At 36.0% G+C, this 27,831-nt stretch overlaps 1 pseudogene; it reads right to left on the bottom strand.

Moving 5' to 3' along the window:
• Positions 1-489: 489 nt before the first annotated feature.
• The window catches only part of LOC149559626 (uncharacterized), a 53,904-nt pseudogene continuing 26,562 nt past the window's right edge, over positions 490-27,831 (bottom strand).

Below are 27,831 nucleotides of genomic sequence, written 5' to 3'. Positions count from 1 at the left end.
TTTTATTTTACAACATATATTGACAGCTGCTTCCTCGATGCATTTCTTCTGTTCACAGAAAATAGTAGCATCTTCCAGCAAGGATGTCACGACGAGAACACAAGGCCGCAAAATAGGCCCGCAGATCCTGATGAAAGAACCAGACTTATTGTACTTATAGCCAATTCTAAATCATTCAAATGAAACTATTCTTCAATCCTTTAAGCTCAAAACCTGTTCCTAGAGAAAGACTTCTGTGCAATTACCTAAGCTTTTATTGAATAATGTGACAACAAATATGGAACCCTACCTTTGGCAGAAACTGTCTGTTCCACTGTAAAAAACGTTTGAAAAGTAATTATTGTGTCACTTTAGCTAGTGACATCAGGTGCAAGTGGAGAATGACTTATCTGTTCAGTTGTTACATTACAAGGAAACTGCAACAAATCCAATAAAATCTAGTGTTAATCCTTTAATGTTTCAATAGCTAGATTCAAGAAACAGTTGAATTCCCAGCAGGCAATTGTGTGCAATACAAAATTTTTAGTTGAAGATCCTGAAGTCACCTGATTATTGCCGGAGATGAAGGACCTGGTAGGCTGGTAATACCCTTGGGACTTCCACGAAGAGAAAATGGTTATACCTGACTCTAGAAGAACAAAAGCCATTCTGTAGCATAAAATGCACAACCACTGATTATCCATTTGAAGCCTTCAAGAATTTACAATAACTAAACTTCTCTCATCCTGACCAATCCATGAAATACTTTAAAGTGAACAATATGAGAGAAATTGAGTTTCTTGCTCCCTTTCATACTTCTTCACAACTGATGAGAAGGGGCCTGTTTCTCATTCCTCATTTGCAAGTTCCTTAGTTAAACTGGATTTCATGTTTTGTCTATTGTTGATTAACAATGTTTTCAATTCACTTTTACATTCTGAAGATCCTCTACGCCTTTTAGATTAAAAGCCAAACATTTCTGTTCAAATGATTTCCTCCCAGAGAAAGATGAATTAGTTTTTGTTGTTTCACCTTTACTCTGGCGTGCCTTGCATACAGCTTTTTAGATGTTCTGCTCATGCTTATAAAAATGTCATCAATATTGGCAGTTGGAGGCAACAAAGGCCAGAGGTTCAGAGTAAAGAATTCTCTCTCCTTGATGATCATGTCCCTGCAGTTCCACTACGTAAGCCCTATGACAAAATAAAAATACAATCAAACTTGCATAATGACTTTTTACTTGTCTCAAGTATTAAATAATCAAATTAGTAAACCAAGAATACTCACCATGAAAGGGTCTCTACCAGGAACTCTTTCACCCTTTCGAGGAAATAATCCAGACATAACCCGCAGTTGAAAACTATCTAGATGTTTTAATGACTTGTGTCTCTGCTGTTGAACCATGTTTTGTTTTGTTGAACAGTCTGGAATTTTTAAACCTTTGCTTGCCATTCTGCAAGCCACCCATAGTGTCACCAAGATTCTGTTGTAAAAGACTACATTGTAGCACCATATTTTCTTTGTGCTTTCAATTTCGCAGCCTTTGACAAATCACCCACAGATTGTTGTTTGTAGATTCCCTGGGTTTTTAATTCACATTATACTGGTAACTAAAATGATTGAACTGAGGTTTGAGCAGGATGTTTATCTGTACTATCTTCTTTATACGTCTTCTGAAAGTTGCAGTTGAACCACTCCCATAGGCATATGAGAGGTCCACAGTGCGCAATCACAGGTGTCACATGGTAAGCGCTAGCTGTTGTTTTATAAGAATGTTGCACAGACATTTGGGGATCAACAAGTAATTCCTGGGGCTATGTGTTTCAGTTCTTGTTCCTAACATTAGAAGTTCTATGAGAATTTAGCCGTTGCTTCTGTCAACAAATAATCAAAACCTCCAGTAAGTTCCATATATAAATATCCACCTGTAGGTTGCATTACAAAATTTTAAAAATTATGCATGTGCAGGTGCCACTGATTCAAAAGCATCATCAGGATTTGGAGCTGCTCCAGGTAATTTTGACACTCTTCTTTCTGCCTCAGGTCAATGACCTGATCCCTGCAGCTCTTTGCTCTTTGCCTGACCAAGTGACAACTGTGAGATGCCAAACCAAAAAAGAACTGAAATTTTAAATATATTCTTGCAAGCCAATATAGGATGTAAATTCCAAGTTTTAGGTAGTTTCAACATAATTTGAAACTAAGAGCATTTGCACAGAAATGTTATGTGAACAAGAACGAATTTTCTCATTCTATCTGGCTTCTTTAGCATGTATTCTTGCATCAAACTCCTTGCTTGGAGGGTACTTAGCAAGCTTGATGGATCACAAGGAAGTGGCTTTGTGGAGAAGAACTAAAACTCCAAACTAGCCATAAAAAAAGACATTGTGACAATTCCATCCGTACTAGTCCATCATCAATATAAATATAATAATAAGCTTCATAAAGAATGATTAAGAGCACGCTTCCAAGCATATTTAAAAGATACAGGCATTTGAAAATTATTGAACAAGAGCATGCTTCCAAGCATAGTTAAAAGATAGGCATTTGAAAGTTATTAGCTTAGATATTAACAATTTCTATAATGAAGGTTGTTAATCATATTACCTATAATTGATTGTAGGGTTAAATTAAGGTTAGACATAACTCTAGTCCTCATGAGGCATTAAGTTATGTTATTCATATTAAGGTTGTTAATCATATTACCCATTTTTGATTGCAGGGTTAAATTAAGGTTATACATAACTCTAATCCTTTTGAGGCATTAAGTTATTCATGTTCTCGATAAACACTGCTGACTATGGTTTAGCTAGGTCACGTCCACACAGGCCAAATGTGGGGTGCAACTGTGATAACTTATGACCCAATGAACACACAAGAATCAGTTAATGTGGTTAGTGGGCCACTGATTTCCAATCCAAGTAATTTGCAGAAAGTATCATGTCACCCTCATTAGTTTAGAAAAGTAACACCAGTGGCAATTGCAAGTAAAGGCCTATTGACAATGCAAAGCTCACAACACTTCAAATTATATGTCACTGTCCAGCTAACTACTATTGCCGTGTAGTGATATTTTTCTTTTGCCATCATTCTTACTACCATTACTGATCAAATATTGGCTTCTCCACAGTCAGTAACAGAATAATATTGTCATTGTATTACGACAATGCCAACCTAGTATATTAGTTACCTCAATATTGGGGAAAGGAGACTATGTATGTAATGGCTCTGGATAGAATTAGTGAAGGTATATTTCTCTTAAATGAATGACATTACATATAGTATAATTATAGACACTTTCTATAATGTTGATTTAGGCATCTATCACTTATTTTGATAATGCAATAGCATGACGTAAGCTCATTGAAGTGTGAGCCATTTGAAGATCCCCTACGTTTAGTCTTTAAAAATTTGGTATCAGATTGAGGGAGCCCTACACAAGTCCAAACCAATCACCAACTGAGAAGGAATAAATGCTGCGTTAGGGTTATTAAAGCCTAAATGGCTGTTGAATGTAAAACAGAGTCTGCTAGGTCCTTGGGACAGCCAGTGGTTGACCTGATGTTCTTTTAGAAATAATGCACAGACCAGAGCAAGTTTTTACATTTTGACAAAAAAAAAGGTCACTTCTGTATTTTGAAACAAATCCTTGTTCACTCCTGCATTGCTGGATATTGAATTTTGTTTTGAGTACTGAGTTTTCAAATCCATTGCAATTATTTTGCATGTTTAAGCTGAAAAAAATTACAAAATGATGCATGAAAGAGTAATAATCATTACAAATAATATTAGATGTACATGATGAGCTTTTAGGAAGATTATTTGCAAGCTTCAAAGTCATTATGACAGATGTAAAGGTTGCTCCTAAAAGTTGCAAAATTGCAATATTGCAAAATGCAAGATTTTTTAAGTTGCACTCAAAGTTGCTAAAGAGGTTCTGTCGGTCTAAAAGGTGGTAACATAGTTGTAAACTATCAAATTCCTTGTAAAAGGTTGCAAATGATTGAATGGGGATCGGGTAGTTAGTTTTGAGGTGTGCATGAAGCAAAACAAAGACACCTCTGATTGCCAAGAAACGGTTCCTACATGAATAGGAAATGACAGTAAAGTATTTTGATGAATACCTTTATCTTGAAAGTTTTGGAAGACATGGAAGGAAGGATGGACCCCATCAAATAATAGTAAAATGTATGGATGTAGTGTTTTAATGAGCAATTTTATGTTTGAGTGCAGTTTTAAAACTACTTCCTTGAATAATCATGTTCCTTTATATGAATAATTGCATTATTGACTGAATTTAAATGTTCATTCCATCGATTGGATCTTGTGGAGCAGTGAATAAATTTCCATTTTCACTCACTTAGACCTCTAGCCATGAAGAGTAACCAAAGATCTATTCTTTTGTAATAACTATCTTGAAATTCTCATATTCAAAGCAGGGGACAAGGGTTTGATATTATCTCATTCTAACTATTGAAAATTCACAGTTCTCGATTTGTTTTAATTTATAATTACAAACCATTCAAATGCACATGACCTTACATTAAATAGTTGTGGCACATGGAAGGAAATTGATGCCCTAGCAGGCAAAATACACTAAAAATGCATGTGTTCACAATATTCTTTCATTAAATGGATTGTTTCCAAAATGAATTGATCTTTAAGGGCATATGAAGATGGATTAAGAGTTGTATTTATCAAATATCATCACTTTGTGGATTGGATGAAGATTTCAAGGCTTTGGTCAATATTTTAACTTGTGACTGTTATGTTGATGTCACTCTCATTAATGGAAGAATACTTATTATTTCTTGTATCTTTGTTATGCTATTGGTGAGAACATGTTGAGTGGGTGCATAGACAATCTAATAGAAGGTGTACTATCACTCATTGTTATTGAATAAAAAGATGACTATCCTAATGTGTGATAGTGACATAGTTATAAAGTTATTGTTGGAATGTGGATAAGGTTGAAGAATCATGTCTAATGGTAATGTTTTATTTATCAAAACCAATTGATGGTGTATGCAGAAGTTAATGAAGATAGAGTTACATTGCCTCAATATTTTATTTTATGTGGATCCTAGATAGACCTTAGTTGAAGATTGATTTGATGATACCTTTGACGTGTTACGAAGATGGTTTCTTTGAATGGTTAATCACATTATAATGACCTTGATGATAGTAAAATTGATTTGCTTAATAAACCTTGACGTTTGATGTGTGTTGATGACATGTGAATAGGTAATACCCTATTTGGGATCAAAGATAGAGTAATGGGATAATGGGAACAAGTGGACATGGAGTAAAGTTAAATGATATTATTAGTTCCTGCCAAAGGCAGGATACTATTGCTTTCATTCAATTCAATTTTTCAATTTAATTGACCAATCAACTCAGAGAATTTAAAAGATTAAAAGAAACTTCAAATGTTTATATCTTTTTCTAATTTTTCATTATTTTATAAATCACATTTTTCAATCATTCTATTGGACCATACTATTTTTGGTAGGGAGAAAATTCAATTTTCTTCAACAAAAATACAAATATTTTCTAACAATTCTATCATGTATTGCATTAATTACAACTTTTTATTTTTCACATTTGTGACAAGTTTGCAAAAAGAGGGGTAAAAATTTATTAAGACAGAAAGGAATACAACAAGGAGAGCTCAACAAGGAGCTCGATCCTGAGCAACAAGATAATCAAATTCTTGCACCATCTCAAAGGACAGTTGCCCCCTATCCCTAATATTCCAACCCGGATCATGACTAGAAGCCCATTTGGCTAAACAATCAGCAGGTCTATTACATTCTCGCGGAATATACTTGAACCTAATGAACTGAAAAGAGGAAGAGAAGAAAAGAATCTACTTAACAACAGTGGCCAGCTGCCAACTAACATCCTCAAGCTCTTGCGAAGAAAGCATGTTCACCACCATCTGGGAATCAGACTCACAAATAATCTTACTCCATCCCCACAAGCAACACTGTTCCACAGCATATAAAATAGCCTGAGCTTCCATGAGATTGTTAGTATAATCACTCTTATGAATTGAGAAGAAAAATTTAACATTCCCAGAACTACAACGAGCCACTCTGCCAATACCAGCCGGACCAGGATTCCCACGAGAAGAACCATCAGTGTTAATTTTCAGAACTCCACAGGGAGGAGGAGTCCAGTGCCCATCTCGGTTAACCCGACCCTTCCTCTGATGGTGAAGCTGCCTGGACATAGAAGGAAACCTATGAGCCGCAACCCCATCCTGCAGATGAAAATTGAGGCGATTACAGATAGCAAGATCAACTGGATCCATACCCCCATCAAGCTCACACTTCACAAAAATAGTTTATTGGAGAGAATGTGATATTTTCCACCAAAGATGTAAAACACCAAGCCGAACATCTTGGAATATGCGACGATTCCTCTCCAACCAGATATGCCAAAGCATGAAAGATGGGCCAGCAATCCAAGGAGCATGGAGAGAAGAAGACTTGGAGGGAGCACTACCCAAGCAAGCCTAGAACTCAGGCAAAGAGGAAGCATGCCGACAAGAGCAACCCCAAGCGCTCCACCAAAGGTGCCATATCTGAGTAGAATAGGAGCAATGGAAGAACAGATGGGAGATAGACTCTTCTCCATTACCACACAAAACACAATAAGAGGGGCCCTGAAATCCACGTTTACAAAGATTATCCCAGGTAAGACAACGGTTGTGAGCCACTAGCCACATGAAAAAATTGCACTTGGACTAAGAAACTTTATTCCAGACTTGCTTCCACCAAGGGACCTCATCATCCCCAAATAATTGTCTAGTTATCTCCTGATACCCAGCAGAGACATGATATTTACCAGACAAGGTACCGCCCCAAGCCAATACATCTGGACCAAGTAAAGAGGAACACTCTCTAGAGGCCAGAATTTGAGAAAGCTCCTGACGATCCATGTCTGTACCTTCAGGAGGCCAATCAGAGGAATGCTTCCACCTATAACCAACAACAGGTCCCAATTGATAAGGAGTCTTGTAATGAGCCACTTTATCCCATCCAGCGGCAAGAAAAGAGTCACAAAGAGGCTGAAGATGAGGGTATATGGATAAAATGGAAGGGAATCCATCCCAAGCATCAGACCAAAACAAAGCCTGAGAACCTCCTTTACATATCCAGAACAGACCCCTCTTCACCAACATCGCACCTGTCTTCAAAGTATGCCAAACCATTGAGCCACGACCTTCAAGAGGAAGTGCAGAAACAGAGCAATGATCAACACCATGAAAATATTTATGAGTGATAATACGAGCCCAAAGTTGATGCTGTCTAGAGCACCATCGCCAATAAAGTTTAGCAGCCAAAGATTGTCTACTCAATAGAGCAGAACGAAGACCAAGACCACCCTCCTTTTTAGGCCTACAAACAGTTGCCCAATTAACCAAGCTCCATTTAGTACTACACAAATTACCACTCCAAAGGAATTGTCGAGAAAGAGCATCAAACTCCTTGAGAAAGTAAATAGGTGCAGCATGAACCATGCTTCTATAAGTAGGAAGAGCTTGGATAACAGCTTGAAGAAGAGTAACCCGGGCAGCAGTAGAAAGCCATCTATGAGTCCAATGATTTACCTTATCTTGAAGCTTGGTAATCAAATTTTGCCAGAAGAGACGTGGCTGCCTGGAAATAGCAATAGGAATGTCAAGATAAGTCAAAGGAAGTGAACCTATCTGAAATCGTAGGATACCAACAATCCTGTGCTGAATAGGATCAGGAGTGTTAAAAAAGTAAATGAAAGATTTGTGTTCATTAACTTTCTGGCTTGAAGCTGTCAAATAAACGTCCAAAGCATGTCGAAAGGCTTCAGCTTCCTTGATCCTAGCAAGACCGACAAGAGCAGAATCATCAACAAATTGAAGATGGGAAAGAGAAGGTAAGCCATTACCCCACCGCCAGCCTTGAATAGAATTCTGGGACACTTGATGCTTAATGAATCTGTCCAAGCCTTCAGCCATGATGATGAAAAGATATGGGGAGAGAGGGTCACCCTGGCGGAGGCCTCTAGAAGCACCAAATAGTTGTGAAGGCTGACCATTAATAAGAATAGAAAAAGAGGCAGAAGTAACGCAACTCATAATCCAACTCACCCAGTCAGAGCTAAATCCAAAAGAAAGAAGAATACTCCTTAGGAAGCTCCATTTAACTCTATCGTAGGCCTTAGCCATATCCAGCTTAACAAACATGGCTCTCTCCCTTGAAGTAGCCATAGAGTGAATAGCCTCAGTAGCAATAACCACCCCATCCAAAATTTGTCTTCCAGCAACAAAACCACCTTGTTCTTCTGAGATAATAATGGGAAGCCACCTTTTCAGTCTCTCAGCAATCAGCTTAGTAATAACTTTGTAGACCACATTACATAGGGCAATTGGTCTAAAAAACTCCAATTGATTAGTACCCTCTCTCTTAGGAATAAGAGTCAAGAATGTAGAGTTCAAAGCTCGAAGCATCTGCTTGCTAGCATAGGATTCTTTAACCACCTCTAACAAATCATGATTAATGATGTCCCAAAATTCCTGAAAGAATTCAATTGGAAAACCATCAGGACCAGGAGCCTTCCCCTTAGGCATGCCAAAGACCACCGCCTCCAGCTCTTCCAAAGAGATAGGACGCATGAGATAATCATTCATTTCCTGAGTGATAAGGGAAGGAATACATGACAAAATAATATTTTCTTCATTATTAGCAGGAGGAGAGTCCTCAGAGAAGAGGGTAGAGAAGTACGAAATAGCCTCCTGGAACAAAGCTGGCAAGGAATTCAGTTGGATACCTTGAGAATTAACCAAAGGAGATAGTGCTCTGATTCCGGCGAGATTGCACTATTTTATGGAAAAAGGCAGTGTTTCGATCACCTTCCTGGAGCCAATCAACTCGAGCCTTTTGCTTCCAAAAAATTTCCTCTCGAAGTTTCCATTCTTCTAGAGCTCTAGAAGCAAGGGATTCAGCCTGGCCAAGATCCTCCGAGAAACCTCGATCTCTAATCTCCCTTGTGATGACATGAAGATTTTCTTGAGCAAGCCTCTTCATAAAGTGAAGATTCCCAAAGCATTCCCTATTCCATATCTTGAGCTGCCTTTTAACATATTGAAGCCTTTTAGAAAATGAGAACATTGCAGTACCATATGTAGGGGCACCATCTTTCCACCAACAAAAAACAAAATCATGAAGAGAGGAGTCACGAAGCCACATCAACTGGAACTTAAAAGGAGGATGCTTTGGAACATAAGCCCCTATAGCGGAAAATTTGATTGGCCAATGATCTGAACCCCTCCAATCAAGGATTTCTGAAGAGATAGTAAGGGTGCCACTAAGCCAGAAGCAAGAAACAAGAAATCTATCCAAGCGTTCTGAGATAGCAGCAACACCAGTCCTGCGATTATTCCAGGTATAGAGGCCATTAGAAGGCTTAACATCAGAGAGATGCAAAAGAGATATGTGTTGCCGAAGAAGAGCAGAAGAAGGCCCCAATTTAGCCAAACCACCATGCTTCTCTTCCAGACTTAAAACTGAATTGAAGTCCCTTGCTAACACCCAAGGATGATAAGGATGACAATTTCTAACATATTGAATATGTTCCCAAAGTTCCTCCTTTCCCACAAGATCAACAGGTGCATACACATTAGTAACCATTATTACTTCTCCCGAGTCTAGAGGAGAAGCTACCATAGAGAGAGCTGAGCGAGAAGACATCCAGCCAAGAGGAGAAATTTTTTGAGGATCCCAAAATATAGCTAAACCACTAGCACTGCCTGTTGCCCTAACACACTGGCATTGGCCACGAGACCAAATACTAGAGGCATGTTGGACCATAGACTCCACAGAGAGCTTAGTCTCTTGGATACAAAAAACATCAGAACTATGATCAACCACCAAGTTATGAATAGCCTTTTGTCTAGGGATGCTATTCAACCCCCTTACATTCCATGAGAGAATAATCATCATTGGGTAGATTTGGGAAAATGAGAATCCAAAGGTTTCACTGAACCAGACTCAATCAATATATCTCCTGTGAGTTTAATCTTCTCTTGGTCTGTTTTGCGCCCACTCCTTAGAGGGGGAGAAGAAGAAGCCCGCTTAAAGGGTCGAGGCAGCAACCCCAAGGGGAGAGGAGATCCCTTGCCCTTGATTAGATTTTCTAAAAAAAATTATTTTTATCTTCCATCTCATACCACTTTGGACAAAAGTGAATGTCTTATCAATATTAATGATCACAATACATTTTTATTACGAAGTTGAAATATAGAGTTAAATGTTTTATATTTATTATTATTTTAAATATATTTATTTTTGCCAATTGTAAAATGTTTATTTCTTTTAAGTTTACACTTTGTTTTACTTACTACTATTTTACACTCATGCTCTAATTTTTATTATTATACCAATTTACAAATTGTAAAACTAAATGTACCCCTTAAATTTACTAGATATTTTGGTAGTTTGAATTAAGTAATCAACAATTTATTTTTGAAAATTAAATATTTCAATTTATAATTGAATTGGTAGAAATGAGTAGTTCATTCATATAATATAATTTTTTTTGTTATTTATATATTTCTTAAAATAATATAATTATTAATATTTTTAAAATTCCCTTCAACTGTCTTCATAACATATTATTCTCTATTTTGGCTATCTTCATATCCTTTCTTTCTATCTATAAATCTCCATTTTCCTTCTTTTCCAGTTATTGGTAGGAACTTTGACCATTGCGTCTCTTGTTGATTGAGTTTGTTCTCTTAGTAAAGTATGTTTGATGGATCAGTGACCCTATTGGAATTGAATAATTGAACTAGAGTAATACGATGACCTTGTGAACATAATAATTGAGTCTAAGTGAGTAAAGGGATTGGTTGACTTCAAGACTTAGAAATATACCTTCATACATGGTTTAAATGTTGAATTTTTTATTGATGGGATTGAAATCATATCAAGGTTCTATATTAATCTGATTATAATAATAAAGATATTGATTGTAATGCCTCTAATAAGATGAATGGTTGATGGAATCAAGATTTGATCATCAAGTTCCTAATTGAATGATGGTTGTTTGGGGATTCTCTACATAATATTGGTATTAGAGAGAGACTCCTGAGAGTGTGGGGTGACAACTCCCATTAGGACCTAGCCTTATGGTTTTTAAATTTGATTCTTGTTGATGAAGTTGTGGTTGTAGGTGCATATTGTAATACCCCAAAATTGGCTCGTTGCCATCTTAACCAATTCTGGTATATTTCTAATCAATCTTAAGACCTATTTTAATAGGCAATTCTCATTCTGCTACTCGCTACTTGACTTAATTGTCAAATGTAGAAAATCTAAATTTGCATTCATCATGCTTATTATTTAATTCCTATACTATTTACTCATATTAGTCACATTAAACCTATTGATTAATATTTAATTTAATTACTAAGTATTTATACTTTAATTATATTAAATTATATCTTAAGGCTAATGTACTATGGAATTAAATTTATTTAATTTAATAAATACGCCTATCTTGATTAATTAAATGTAATTATTTAATTAAATGGGAAAGGTATTTCTATGCAATTAAAAAAAATTATTTAATTAAATGGAGTACTTCTAATTAATTAAACGAAGTTATTTAATTAAATGGGCAGGACGATTACATCATTAAATACTTTTGCTCGGGGCATCTGGTTTCCATCTTATGTCCTTATCACTTGGGGCATCTCATCACTCGGGGCATTTTGTTCCCTTCTATCTGGCATCTTTGCCATCTATCTTATCTTTTCATCAATTGATCAACCTTATAACAACTCTTCTCAGAGTTCGATGGACAGGTATTGGGACAGTCTAAACCCCTTCTCTTGAGGATCAAGCCTCGTTCTGAGGATGATTCTAAGACTAATGATTGGACCTTGTTATCTTTCTTTTATCAATCTTAGGTATCTAGGTGTTCTATCTGGATCCTTGAAGGTTAAGCTCCGTTCTGGAGATAGTCTTCTAAATGCTTTCAATCTCAGGTATCTAGGTGTTCTATCTAGATCCTTGAAGATTACGCTCTGTTCTGGAGATAGTCTTCTAAATGCTATTATTCTCAAGTATCTAGATGTTCAGTCTGGATCCTTAAAGGTTAAACTTTGTTTTGAAGAAACCTTTTAAATACTTATCAATTTCAGGTATCTAGACGTTCTGTCTGGATCCTTAAAGATTACGCTTCCTTCTGGAAATAGTCTTTTAAATGCTACCAATCTTAGGTATCTAGGTATTCTGCTTGGATTCCTTGGGATTAAGCTCTGTGTTGGTCTGACTTTTTGTGCAACAGAGGTTTTTGTTAAATTGTAGAAAAGTCAGATTTTTTTTATTTCTAGGTGAAACATAGGGTTTTTGGATAATCCATCCATAAGAAAAAACTCATGAAAACCCTATGTTCTATTTGTTCATAAACTGTTGGGCACGAAACTTTTGAATTTTCAAGTGAGACGAATATTCTGTCCCTTTTATTTTCTGTTTCCCCAAGATTCCCTTTTTTCTCAATTTTTCTAATCGTCAGATCCAAGTAGATCTTCCGCTGTCGTTACCTCGCTATGAAGAGTTGCATGCTTTTTAAGCCATGCGAGGTAGCGAATGCTGAGTTTTTACGAGGCGGGACCGCAAAGTGAAGATACGGCGGTCGAAACTTTATTTTTTGAATGATTTATTGTGCAGGTACACGTTGCAACTACCATCCAAATAGGAAAGGGGACCCCATAGGATATCTGAAACAAGAGCCGGAATGATGATTTTTTTGACGCTTCGCCACCTCGTTATCGAAAAAATCAGACACTTCGCCGTTAGCGAAGTAGCGAGGCCCCGTAAAGTCCGAAGGGGCGGTGACGTTGCATTTTGCCGGTGCCTCGACTTCACCAGGTGGCGTGACAAGTCATAAATGCCGTTGTCAGCAGCAGTTTAAGTAACATAAATTATTATCTTCTGCCCCTTGCATTTTTCGGTACGAAATTCATTAAAACGTCGGAGCTCGCTACCTCGCTATTGGAAAAATCAGATACTTCACCGTTAGTGAAGTAGCGAGGCCCCGTAAAAAAGAAAGATCGACGGTGACCTTTGGTGACGTGGAATGATAATTAGGACTATAACAAATTTTTGACAGGCGCCAATTATGCAAAGATCTTTGTTTTCATTAATGCCTTTCTGACCGAATGTGCAAAGAGATCCTGAACGTCAGCTTGGAACGCAATCAACGGTCCTCGCTACCTCGCTATGCAAAATTGCATGTTTTTTTAAGCCATGTGACATAGCGAGTATGAATCAGAAGACCCCGCGCAGTTTCCTCACCCTTGATTGAGTATGTGATCAATGGTTGTCACCTTCTCGCTATGAAGAGTTGCGAGGGAGATAATTATAGCGACATAGCGAATAGGACCCACCGCCTTCTTTCTGAGAAAACCCAGTAGCATATCATTTGATTGTTTTCGAATCAGATCGACGATTGTCGCTGCTTCGCTATGGCAAGATGCTTGTTTTTTATGCATAACGAAGTAGCGACATGCTGACACGTGTCCTCAGATGTCAATGGGTCAAGATACAAGCGCCATCAAGGAAAGAATGATATGTGTGGTAAGTTCTCATTGGGTAAAGTGATTGACACGTCAAATGCAACTCCTAGTTGTTCTCTCTGTATCACATGATCGTAGGATCTTTAAAGATCGACGGCGCAGTTTTAAACACAAAATGTAGTGCCACTCCTTGTATTAATTAGATATGAAAGCATCGTCCGTGAGAAAAAACAGAGTATAAGACAGAGAGATTTCATCAGTTTCATCTTATGCGAGCAAAGATTTGAAGCCATTCTTGTGCAGAAGCAATTACTGAAGGAAAGTGTGCCAAAGCCTGGTAGAAATTGTGAAGTTGTCTATTCGCGAAAAGTTTGCGAAAATACAGAGGAAAACAAAGACAAAATTCAAGTAAGTAATACTACCATAATCCTCGTAGGCTTTCCAGTTCTGTGAAAAATAAGTCCAAGATGCCTCCAAAGAAGGGATTTTCAGGTGCAGTAAATTATTTGGATAGGAATGTGCATGATGATTTGCTTGAGTTGCTTCCTGAGTCTACTGTAGAGACAACACAAGTTAAGAGGTTAACCTCATTGAACCCTAGGCTAAGGATAGCTGATGGACTGTATGATAAGGGTAATTGGGTTCAGGATGCTCAGACTTCTCAAACTGGTTTGAGTCTGTTCAAAAAATGGTTCGCAGAAAGGAAATTATATGCCCCTCATGCCAATATATGGAATTTTGATCTTGGGAAGCTTGTTGTTCCTAGTGTGTTTATGGATTATGACCTGCTTGAAACTGTAGCGAAAAGCTATGATCCAACCACTAAGGTAGTGAGAAGAATGGATGGTGAGGTTTTAATTACCATCAGTCCAGAAGAAATTAGGAAGGTTTTCAGTTTGGGACCTCTCACCATGTATCATGTGCCCATTAATTTGATAGAGTTAGAAAAAGAATATATGTCCAAAAGGGATATAGTTAGACAAGGTGCATTGAAAGCCCACATAGGCAAGATTGGAAATCTACCAACAATAACATCATGTTCTAAAGAACCTTTCAAGAAATCATGCTTTAATGCCAGGGCAGTAGAAATATACAGGACCCTGTGCAGAGTCTTCAGAGAGGGTGAAGAAGACTTTATTCCAGTGAGCTTCATGTATATGATCACCCAAATCTCTTCTTTCGGTGTAGAAATATTTTTTGATTTTGCATCCTACCTGGCTAATGAGATTCACAATGGATTAGTGGGGATTGCAAAGGGCAAGGTGGAAAAGGTTTGGGGTCAGTACTCCCTATTGATGCATATGTTTCTTTTTAAAGGGGCTACACATTTCGCTAAAGAAATGGTTTTAAATAGGGAACAAGAGGGGGAGGCACTACCAGTTCAATTATGGAGTGCATACATGACTTGGGAGGCAGAAAATGCTAGTTTTGTCAGATTTGATAGGCATTTTGCTTCTAAACTAAGATGCCTCATATTAAGTGACTTAAGGCACTAATGCATCTTGTTAGGCCTATGGACAGACCCCACAGTTTAAAAGTGTCACATAATTGGGGAGATATCATTTCATATCCAGTCTCAACTGTCATTAGGGTCTATGTTTTCAAAGGGACACCCCATGTACTACCCTATCAGGTACCTTTAAAGGTAGGGGTAGCTGAATTTTTATGGCAGTTGGGAGGAGTGGAGGAGACCTTTTTGCACAAAAGGGGAACATGATCAATTTTTCCTACTTGCACTATAGCTCACCAGTTTGTAATAACTAAAGAAGGGTGGATCTTCCTCTACAAATTTTTGGATCGGTATAAGATGGCAGTATCTCATGCTCGTTTTTGTGACACAGAAGACTTCTTTAATTCTGCTCTCAGACATAGAATCAAGCTTCGTCCAAGTCAGCATGAATTTTATTTCCCTGAAGATATAATAAGGAATGAATATTCTCTCCAGGAACAAGAAACAAAGAAAGAAAAATGGAGAGTCTATTCAAAAGTTTTGGAATTCATTAATTGTTTTGACAAAGATTACAGTCCTCTTAGTAATGCTGCAAATAATGCAGATAGGATAAATAAACTCATGAGTACATTTTCAGAAATAATGGAGGTAATGAATGAAAAGAAACAACATTTTATTTATTCTTTTCCAGATAAAGCCAGAGAAGTTATGAGGAAATTGGGTTTCACCCCTAACATAGGAGTAGGTCCACTGGTTGTCCGAAAGAGGACATGATATACTGTTATTCGAGAGCAGATGCCCATTGTAAACAAAGAAAAACAGGTAATTGAATCTACTAGTACTGTCCTTGAAGAAAGACCCCTGAACCTTCTCCCAAAAGAAGGAAAATAATAAGGGAAGAAGAATCCCATGATGAAGGTTACTCACCTTCCCAAACTCTAATGAGAATTGAGGAAGAGTAGCTCACCAATGAGCAAATTGAACAAATGGGGTCGCAAGGAGGAGTTTTTGTTACTCAAGCAGAAATTGATGAAGGGAACCCCCAAGAGCCTCCTGTGCCAAGTTTTGAATTGACTATAGCAGATTTCAGAGGAAGGGAATTAGACCCTGTTTTGGAGCAGGCCAGTCAACAATTTTTGTCTGATAACAGTTTTGTTAAATCTAGGGCTTTCCATCAGTTTGCATGGAGGGCAAACATGCACATTTTTGAACAAAGGTGTAGGGATATGAAAGCAGAGCATCCAGAAATGGATGAATCCTCCATTCAGAATCAAATAAAAGAACAAATGATACAGGAATTCCAAAATATAACCCCTAACGAGGGTAGACAGATGGTGAAAAATGCAAATATTTTATTATTGCCCAATTGGGATATTGCGGATGCCTTAATTTTTAACTCTGTGTCAAATAATTTAAGATTACAGGATCTAGATAAAAAGGAATTCTTAGGGACAACATTCAGTAATGATCAAGCTGCCCTTGTTATGTGGTCACTAAGAAGAGGATCCAAGACTACTCCATTACAGCCTGATGATTCAGGACTAACAGGAATATCATTGTGAGGAGGGTCGCTGATACTTCAAATGTACAGGCAACCTACATGAATGTGGACTATTCTAAATTTGCCTTGGCCACTGCAAAGAGAGAAGAAAATGAAATGACTGATTTGCAGAATAAGTATGAAATAGTGGTGGATGCCTACAATCAAGAAGTAAAAAAGAGAATTGAGCTGGAAAACAGGGTATCTCAATTGGAGAAGATACTTGGGAAAAGAAAGGTGGGAGAATTCAGTACACTTAGAATTTCATACCCTTCACAGTCATTTGTTGGATCAACCCCTATCATTGAAATACCTGACACCCCTGAAAGGCCCCAATTCTATATTGCAGAGGACTTTGAAGTAGAAAAAACAAAATTGCATGAGTTGTAGATAGAATTGAGAAATCAATATGAAGAAAAGTTGAAATAGGGTATAATATATTTGAGGGATAAAATACAATGGTCAAAATTCTTTGATCAGTTGGCCAGAATTGCAGCCCTCATGGATGAATTGAACAGGGATAAGGATAAGCTGACTCTTCTTGCATAGAAATGGAAGGAGAGAAATAATGATATTACAATCATATGTATATCTGCAGTTCAAATGCCCTATCATCAAGTTGAGAAATTTTTTGATTTATTAAATAAACTAGAGAATTTTGATGATGAAAGGGATTCTTTACAGAGAAGATTAACCCTCTGCTTTTCCCAATATATCGCTGAAAATTTCACACTTTTTCCTTGTGCTTTAGAATCTGTGGATATACTAAAAGAAAAAGAAAAGTGGAAAAGGGAGATGGATGAATTATTAAATGAAAGAATGATAAACATCATGAGTGAGATTGGCCACTGGTTCTGGGCTGACTAATGAGGAACTTGTAAAAGTACAGTTATTTTATACTGATAAAGGGAAAGAATTTGGTGTTTTAGAAGAAAAAGCAAATTCTTTAATAATGATACAAAGAGAAGTTCTGAATTTTGATTGGCCAGATGATGATGCTTTTAATCAATGGAAAAATCAGTTTCTAGAACAAATATCAGAAGATGATGAGGAAGAAGGTGAAAAAGTAACAATCACCCCTGAAGTTAATACTGAGGACACAGAAACTCCCCAGGCTGAAGTAAATTTACAGATAACTAAAGACAACACATCACTTTCAAACCTCATGGCTACTTACTCCGAGGATGAAGATTGATTGTAAGATCAGATTGTTTTATTTGTATCTCAACAAATAAGAAGCATAACAGAAAGGGACCCCCAAGAAATGTTTGTTGTAATTAACCTTTCTGTTATTTTGTTCCTGTCTTTAGAAGGACACCTGTCATTTGTTTAGCCTGAAGCTTGTTGCATCTCACACTATTTAAGTGAGATCCCAAGGCTAAAGAAGGGTCCGAATTCTTTTTCTTCTAAGTATTGTGCTTAGTCTAGTTTTTGGTCCAAATTTTGAAGGCAAATTTGTAATGTATTTTTCTGTCAAATTTTCTGAAAATACATGAAGATAGAATAAACTGTGTTTGTTTCTGAAGGCTATTTTGAGTTTATTGTAAAAGATGTACCATTTTCAAAGGAAATGAATACAAACTATGAACTGTCCCCACATCAGTTCTTTCTGAATTTTGTCTCCTGCTCAATACTTAGCTACCTTGATGTTGTATGAGTAAAAGCCTGTGCAATTGAATGCAATCTAGTTAGGTTGTGTATCCATCTATCATTGCTGTTAATTCAATGGATTAAGTAAAAGCTTTGATGAATGTGATAAGATTCCTTAAGTATTGAAAAGGATTTTGAATGATAAATTCTGATAAGAATTGCTGATACAATTTGTTGTAAGGCAACAAATTAGATCTTATATTTTGCTATAGACTCTGAAACCCCAATGGATTAGGCACTGATCAAGTTATTTCAGCTGAAAGAGAAGTACCTTACAAATGGTTGTTCAAATAAATCATCAAATCAAATTTTACTTTTTATTTCCTGTAGATCTTCAAAGTTGGCCAGCACTTGTCTGCATGAAATCTTTTTAACTTCAGTTAGCCATTGTTGTTAAAAACGTCTGCAGATCTATAGAAGATTTCTTGGCCATATCTGTTTATGGGATGTGTTTTGGCAAGTTAGTAAGAATTATGTATATATTTGAGGATTTTGAAATGAGAATCAAAATGAAACTAAGAATAATCCTCATACAGTAGTTTCATATTTGAACCATCCCTGGGTATACCCACCCTGGTTGTGCAGAGCCAAAAGAGTAGAAAACCATTTGTGGTTTTGTTGAAGTTGGGTCCGAATACCTTACATATGCAATTGTTGATAAGAATAGGCTAGTCTTTAGATTGTGTATGTACTGTCATTCTGGTATTAAGTGAATGAATGACTACCAGGTAAGGGATGGGTTATTAGTGAGTGGAACAACATTGGGGGGTGGACTTAGAGTTTGGTGAAAAACCTTGGAAGAAATCTAAGAACTCCATTGATAAGAGTCTACATTGAACACACAATGGAAGCAAAGACCTCAAAAAGGAAAGAAGATAAGATGCATAGATAAAATGCAGAGATTAAGATAAATATAAAAGTTCCAAATGATTATTTTGGCCACAAAATATTGTAGGTCTCTAAATCCCATTTTTTCAAGAGACTTATAAATCTTGTTGGCAGAAAGTATGGTGCAAGAGCACCTAGTCACATTGAGGAAAAGGGCCACAATAAGGTCACTATTTTATTATTGTAATGTAATTGGTCTAATACATGTATATTGAATTTATTTTGATCCATTTACAAGGCCACAAACCATTCTCATCAAGGTTGTGGAAAAGTTGCTTAAATTTTTAACTAGGTCTTGATTAGGTCTATTTGGTAAAAAATTGTGAAATGACCCATAAAAGGGTAATAATTAGGTAAAATTACATCAAATGACCATCGAGGTGTTGGAAGGTTATTTATGATAAGTAGCTAAGATCATTTTTTGTAAATGTAATAACACTGCTTTCATATTGGCGTGTACCAATTGCGGAGTTGAATGACTTATAAATATGAGAGGAGACACGTCTCATGAAAAGACATGTTTCTATGGTTAATAATGATGATTTAGCAATAAACAAAAAATGATTTATCTCCAGGTCAATTCAATCCAACTGAAGCTACAACCTTAACACTCCCTCTTAGCTAGGGAGGATTGTTATAGAAGACATTATGCTCTAAGTATATGGAGAGATATAATCTCAGTAAGAAAATCTTGGAATGACATATTTAAGTATATCAACATATATACATCAACTTAGATGTTATCTTTCAATATAATCCGAAGTATGATTCAACAAGAAATATCAATTATATAATATTCATCATATTTATATTCTTTTGGTATGTGCACTGACATTATATATATATATATATATATATATATATATATATATATATATATATATATATATATATAATTTTGTTTTCTAAATGATGATTTACCAATAACCATACAAAATTTATCTTTAGGTCAATTCATACAACCTTGACACTCCCTCTTAGCCATGGAGGATTGTTATAGAAGACATTATGCTCTTAAGTATATGGAGAGATATCATCTCCATATGATATTCTTAGAATGACATATTTAAGGATATCAACATATATACATCAACTTAGATGTTATCTTTCAATATAACCCGAAGTATGATTCAACAAGAAATATCAATCATATAATATTCATCATACTTATATTCTTTTGGCATGTGCATTGGCATCAAATGCTTGATGCTTGACAAAAGAATATATTTTATCTTGAAAATGTGTGTTCTCTGATTTTTGGCACTCTGGGACAACAAATGAATGTAGTCTATTAGATACAAATCACAATTTCAAGGACAACCACTTAATGTAGCCCATCATGACAAGTATCACAACCTCTGACACACTCCAGGACATCAGCTTAATGTAGTATGTCATGATACATTCATTATCATGATCTCTGACACATTTCAAGACAACAATGTAGTGTATCATGATAATAGAACAAGAACAAATGTAGTATCATTAATGTCATGAATCAATGAGAGGAACTATCATAGCATATATATTAAATTATACAGCACAATCAAGGCATGATCATAAAGTATTGAATAGCATGAGATATTAGTATGTGAAGTAAATCAAACATATACATATATGCATGTATATGTATTTAAATATGCATGTATATAAATATAAATATGCATGTTCCATATACCTATATTAGATCCAATTGAAGCTATTACTTCAACAATTTACAAGTTTCAAAGTCATTTTGACAAAGACGAAAAAATTGTTGCTAAAAGTTGTGAAATTGCAACATTGCAGAACACAAAATTTTGCAAATTGCACTCAAAGTTGCTAAAGTGGTATTCTTCAGTCTAAAACTTGGTTACACAATTTTAAATGATCAAATTCCTTATAAAATGTTGTAAATGGTTGAATAGAGGTAAGATATTTAATTTGGTGGTGTGCATAGAAGTAGATTAGAGACAATTCTGATTGCCAAGAGATGGTTCTTGCAAGAACAAGAAATGGTAGTCAAGTATTTTGATCAATACCTTCTTCTTGGAAGTTTTCGAAGACAAGGAAGGAAGGATATACACCATCTAGTATCAGTGTAATATATGCATATAGTATCATAATGAACAATTTAGTGTTTGAATGTAGTTATGTTAACTATTTCCCTAGACAACCACGTTCGTTTGTGATTAAATGCATAATTGCATTGTTTAATGGATTGAAATGTCTATTACATTGATTGGATCTTGTGGAGCAATGGATCAACTATCATTTTCACTCACTTAAACCTCTAGCTATGAAGAGTAAGAAAAGATCTATTGACTTTTGTAATAAGTATCTTGAAACCCTTATATTCACACCAAGTGACAAGGGTTTGATATTATCTCAAATTCTAACCATTGAAAAATTATATTCTTGACTGATTTTGAATTAGATTCATATACCTTTCAATTCATCTTGTCTTCCATTAAATAGTTGTTCCACATGGGAGGAAATTGAAGCCCTGGCAAACATGATACACTAGAAATGCATGTTTTGATAGTAATCTTTCAATGAATTGATTGCTTCCAAAATGAATTGATCTTTAAGGGTATTAGGAGATCAATTAAGAGTTGGATTTATCCAATATCATCACTCTATGGATTGGATGAAGATTTCAAGGATTTGGTCAATATTTTACTAGGTTGTAATATGAATATTATGTTGATGACACTCTTATTAATGAAAGAATACTCATTATTTGACACAGGGAGAAATGAATAAATAGGGCCAAAGGCACACCCAACTATCCGAACCACCCTTCAAGAGTTAACACAACGGAAACACAACACACTAAACAACCAAAGGAGGAATAAGAGAAAACACTCATTGATTCATCAAATAATCAACATACATGCCTAGCTATAAGGCCTTCTGGGTTACGAACAAATATAAAATATATTCAAGATTAAAGATCCAACATCAAATTTGTAGCTATAGGTACATATGCAAAAAACTTTCCAAAATTTTGCGTTCTGCTCCAGAATTCCTCCCAAAAACTGCCCTAACTCTAAGCCTAAACACTCTACATATACTTGCCAAAATGGCTTACAGATCATTCTAGAACATTACATAAGAGGAAAGCTGACCAAACAACGGTCTGGATACATCCCAAAAAAAGATCTTAACATAAATGTTGCGATCAAAATAAATCTCGCAACTCGGCTCGCATAAATTACGTCCAAATGCTGACACTCAGCATAAATAGGAAAACTTGGCACATGAGGGCTCACTTAGCATACACTAGGTAACTCGACACATAAAGAGTCACTAGACATACACTGGGTAATTCCGCACATGAAAGAACACTCGGTCAACACTAGATTGCTACAGTAACTCGACATCCATTAGAGCTACAGTAACTCGGCATCCATTAGAGGTACAATAACTTGGCATCAACATGCAGAATGAACAAAAATGAGCAGGATAACAAGGCAACCTAGGATGGTTGGATTGTGGTTAAAAGGAAGAAGACTAAGTCTTCTGCTCCCCCATTAGATATGATCCTTTGGTCGCGTAAGGACAACTTCAAATCAAAAGGAAAATCTTATGTTCCCTTATGTTGACTGGTTTTTTAGTGATGGTGAACTGGCCGAGTTTCTGGTTTGCTGGAAACTGGTTTGGGAGGTTTGTCAAGTTGCTTTGTTCCAGTCTGTTGACTTTCTAGGTTCCAGTGTTCTTATGGTTGATTTTTCTTGTCACATCTGTTGGTCTCAGGTCCCTATAAAACCTGGTTTAGTTGTTTTGTTGGTTTCAGGTACTCTTAAAACCTGGGTGTGCTTAATGGTTTATCTTTCTTTTTTTGTAAAGGGTTTCGGGACCCCTTCAAAACCTGCTTTTACCTTAATCTAAAACAAGGCAACCCAGGATGCTCTTGCATCAGGCAACCAAGGTTGAAAGAAATGATTCTCCTGAATCATTGAGATGTCACAATCTGAGTTGAATCCAACTTGGATTGAGAAATCTATGAAGCATCTTCAATAGACTTGTTCTTCCACTTCACCAAATATTCATAGTAATCTTTTTCTCTTGTGCTCTTGCCAACTCTCTGATCCAATATTTGTTCAACTTCTTAAATCTGCTTCTTAGGATAATCTTCTGATACAACAGCTTCTTCATCTGACTCATGATACTTATAAAAATCAACAATATTGAATATGAGAGATATATCCATGTCATCAGGTAACTCAAATTCATAAGCATTACCACTGTCAAACTTCTTCAAAATCTTACAAGGTTCAAATTTCATCATCTTCAGCTTACTGTATGTTCCAACAGGAAATCTTCATTTCTTTAAATGAACCATCACCTCATCACCAACTTCAAAATCATGATATCTTATTAGCATTCTCCTTATACTTCTGAATACTTTTCTCCAACCTCAACTTCACTTCCTTATGCAAAGAATCCATAAAATCAACAAATTCTTCTCCTGCAGTGCTTCTCTTTTCTTCACTACCAACATCTCTCAAATTTTATATACCTCTACAGTGCATTCCAGTAACAATCTCAAAAGGTGTTTTCTCTGTACTCCTATTCACAGAATTGTTATATGAAAACTCAACTTGTGCCAATGCTACTTTCCAATTATTTGGCTTATCTCCAATCAAACATCTTAGCAAATTACCCAAGTTTCTATTCACAACCTTTATCTGTCCATCTATTTGTGGATGGAATGTAGAACTAAACTTCAACTCAATACCCATCTTCTTCCACAAAGTCTTCCAAAAACAACCAACAAACTTACCATCTTTGTCAAAAATAATACTTATTGGTAATCCATGCAATTTCACAATCTCTTTAAAGAAAAGTTCAGCAACATGCTCTACATTTGATGTTTTTTTACATGGTATAAAATGAGCCATCTTAAAAAATCTATCCACTACAACAAATATAGAATCATATCCCTTCACTGTCTTAGGTAATCCAAGAACAAAATCTATACTGATGTCACTCCAAGGTTTCTGAGGAACAGTAATAGGTGTATACAAACCAATATTTTGACTTACTCCTTTTGCAACTTGACAAACCCCACGATTCTTTACAAATTTTTGAACATCCTTATACATTTGTGGCCAATAATACTTATCCTTTAGCAAACTCAATGTCTTATCAATTCCAAAATGTCCAACCAATGCACGACTATGATTTTCCTCAATTAGATTAACTATCATAGAACTTCTAGAGATACACAACTGAATACCTTTGAAAAACATACCTTCTTGAATGAAATATTCATCATACTTACTGATGTGATCTGTCAGATTTGTCCTCTGCACTCTCTCCATGCCTCAAAAAAATCAAGATCAACATCATACAACTCTTTCATTTCATCAAAACTAAGAACTTCAACTTTTATCTCAGCCAATAAAGAACATCTTCTACTCAATGCATTAACAACTTTTTTAGTAACTCCACTCTTATGCTTAATGACAAATGTGAAACTCTGCAAGTACTCAACCCACTTCATATGTCTTTGATTCAATTTATGTTGACTTCCCAAGTATTGTAAAGCTTTATGATTAGTGTACAACACAAACTCCTTAGGAATCAAATAATGTCTCCACTTCTTCAAGGCTTGAACAATAGCATAAAACTCTTGATCATATACAAAGTATTTCTTTTTAGCATCATTCAGCTTCTCACTAAAGAAAGCAACAAGTTTACCTTCTCGACTTAATATAGCTCGTATGGCACTACCACTTGCATCACATTCAAATTGAAATATCTTACTGAAATCAGGCAAAGTCAATACAAGTAACTCAACAACCTTTTGTTTCAAAGTCCCAAAACTCTTATTAGTTCCATATGTCCACTTAGATTCCTTTTTATCTCCTCTCATTGTCTCAGTCATAGCATTACAAAGAACACTAAAATTCTTTATAAACTTTCTGTAAAAACTTGCCAAACCATGAAATATATTACCTCACCCACATTCTCAGGTGTAAGCCATTCCAAAATTGCTTTAACCTTTTCAGGATCCATCTTTAATCTAGCAGTTGAAATCAAAAATCCCAAATACACAATCTCCTCTTGCATAAAAGAACACTTTTTCAGATTAATCAACAACTTTTTCTCTTTCAACCTCTGTAATACTTGTCTAATATGCTCAAGATGTTTTTCGTTAGTATTACTGAATATCCGAATATCATCCAAATAAACAATCACAAACTTACCCAAGAATCTTTTCAGAACTTCATTCATCAACCTCATGGAAGTTCTAGGTGCATTAGTCAAACCAAAAGGCATAACCAACCATTCATACAAACCATCTTTTGTCTTGAAAGTAGTCTTCCATATATCACCTTCTCTGATTCTGATCTGATGATAACCACTCTTCAAATCAATCTTGGTAAAATACTTTGCTCCATTCAAACAATCCATTATGTCATCCATCCTTGGCATAAGAAACCTATATTTCACTATGATCTTGTTAATAGCTTTGGAATCAATACACATTCTCCATTCTCCATTCTTTTAGGTGCTAATACAACAAGTACAACACATGGACTCAAGCTTTCTCTGATCAAACCTTTCATCAACAACTCATGCACTTGTCTATTAAGTTCTTCATCCTCTATAGGTGTCAATCTATATGGTGCTTTGTTCTGCAAACTAGCTCCAGGAATCAGATCCATACAATGACTTATACTTCTCATTGGAGGTAAACCATCAGGTATATCCTCTACACCAATCTCTTTATACTCATTCAACAATTTTGCAATTTCTTCTGGTACTTGGTCAATACTACCAGCTGCCACTCGATCACCACTGATTGGCATTCAATTAACACTATTTTCTAGCACTTGGTTACTATTGACACAACTCGGTTTGTTTGGAATTATAGCAAAACAAACTTGATTCTTTTTCATTTCCTTTTGAAATTGTTTCCTATTAACCATGCAATTTTTTACAGCAGTACAATTAACCTCATCTAGACTTTCAATTAAAGGCAGCAATATTTGGTTCTTCCCATTCATCCAAAGATTATATTGATTCAATCTTCCATCATGTATAACACATCTATCATATTGCCAAGGTCTACCCAATAGAATATGACAACAATACATAGGCATAATATCACACAAAACTTCATCAAAGTAATGTCCAATCTTGAACTTCACAAGGCATTGCTCACTTACCAATATTTTATGCTCATTTTTGATCCATAAAACATGATAGAGTTTAGGATGTTCCAGCCTCTGCAACTACAACTTTGTAAGAAGCTCTTCTGATGCCAAATTTGTAGAACTTTCACTGTCAGTGATCACTTTGCAGCATTTTCCAGCCATCTTACATCTTGTCTTGAAAAGACTTCTCCTTAAAAAAGGTTCCTCATCACTTCCCTTATTACATAAGGTTCTTCTCACCACCAGATTTTTACTAGCTTCAGGTCCACTTGGTGAACCCTCATCATCTCCTTGATTCACAACATTTCTGTTACCTTGTCTATTTTTAGAGGATCTACATTCAAAAGATCTATACCCGCTTTACCACATCTGAAACAATTACCATGAAAATCACCTCTAGAATAAGAATTACCTCTTCATCGGTAAGAATTAGTACTTCCTTGGTAAGAATTACCACTTTTCTATTCGGTCTTGCCTTTGTCATCATTCTTCCACTTCGATTTTCCTTTATCCTGTACAAAATTGTTAGATCTGCCACCTTCACTATAAGAGCTACCTTTTCCTCTCTAGAATCTACCACCTCTACCTCTTTGTCTTTGTTCATGCTTCTTTGTCAAGATCTCCTCAACTTTCAGGGCATATTGGTATGCTTCTTCCACACTTTCCAACTTCACAAAACTTATTTCATCTTGTATTCCAGATCTTAATTTGTTTATGTACCTTGCAATTTTCTCAACATCATCATCCACATGTCTAGATCTGATGTCTAATCTATAGAATTCCTCAGTATACTCTTTCAGACTTATGTCTCTTTATCTCAAATTTTTCATCTTTCTCAACAAGCTAACTTGGTAATCAACAAGAAGGAATTTGTTCTTTACATTGTTCACCATTTTCGACCAAGTCTTGATCTTCTCTTCTCCTCTCCTTTGTCTATTAGTTTGCAAATGCTCCCACCACAGTAAAGCATGACCTTTCAACCTAGTAACTGCAATCTTCACCTTCCTATTATCAGGAGTGTTTTCATACTCAAAGAACTTCTCCATATCCGAGATCCAATCCAACAGAACATTAGTATCCAATTTTCCATCATAAGGAATAACTTCTACAACAAGCTTTGAATTTTCCCTAGATAACAATCTTAGCAACCTTGCTTCATCTTGGTCTTCTTCAGGTTCTGGATTAGTGTTTAGTGCTACTACTTCATCATCACTTACATCATCTAGATGTGCTTGTCTCCTTTAGGCTGTCTCCACATCATCTATCCTGGCTATAATTTGTCTCAATGTATCTAATATTGCGTTATGAGCATTTCCTGTACCTCAAACCGTCTTTACAAATTAGGTTCCTGCAAGATTGTAACCCACTGCAAGTTATAGGTCAAATCCACAGATCTACAACCCTACAACCCAATTCACTCAAGGTTCTACATGTTCCAATCACCACAAGGACGAACCTCAAGCTTTGATACCACTTGACATAGGGAGGGATGAATAACTAGGGCCAAAGGCATACCTAGCTATTCGAACCACCCTGCAAGAGTTAACATAGTGAAAACACAACACACTGAACAACAACCAAAGGAGAAAGAAGAGAAAACACTTAT

This window comes from Cupressus sempervirens, chromosome 4 (genome assembly GCF_028749045.1).
Source record: "Cupressus sempervirens isolate cs-2001-9-10 chromosome 4, ASM2874904v1, whole genome shotgun sequence".
NCBI classification, from domain to species: domain Eukaryota; kingdom Viridiplantae; phylum Streptophyta; class Pinopsida; order Cupressales; family Cupressaceae; genus Cupressus; species Cupressus sempervirens.
Note: the sequence above shows the minus strand (reverse complement) of the source record. Positions and strands in the feature narration are given on the sequence as shown.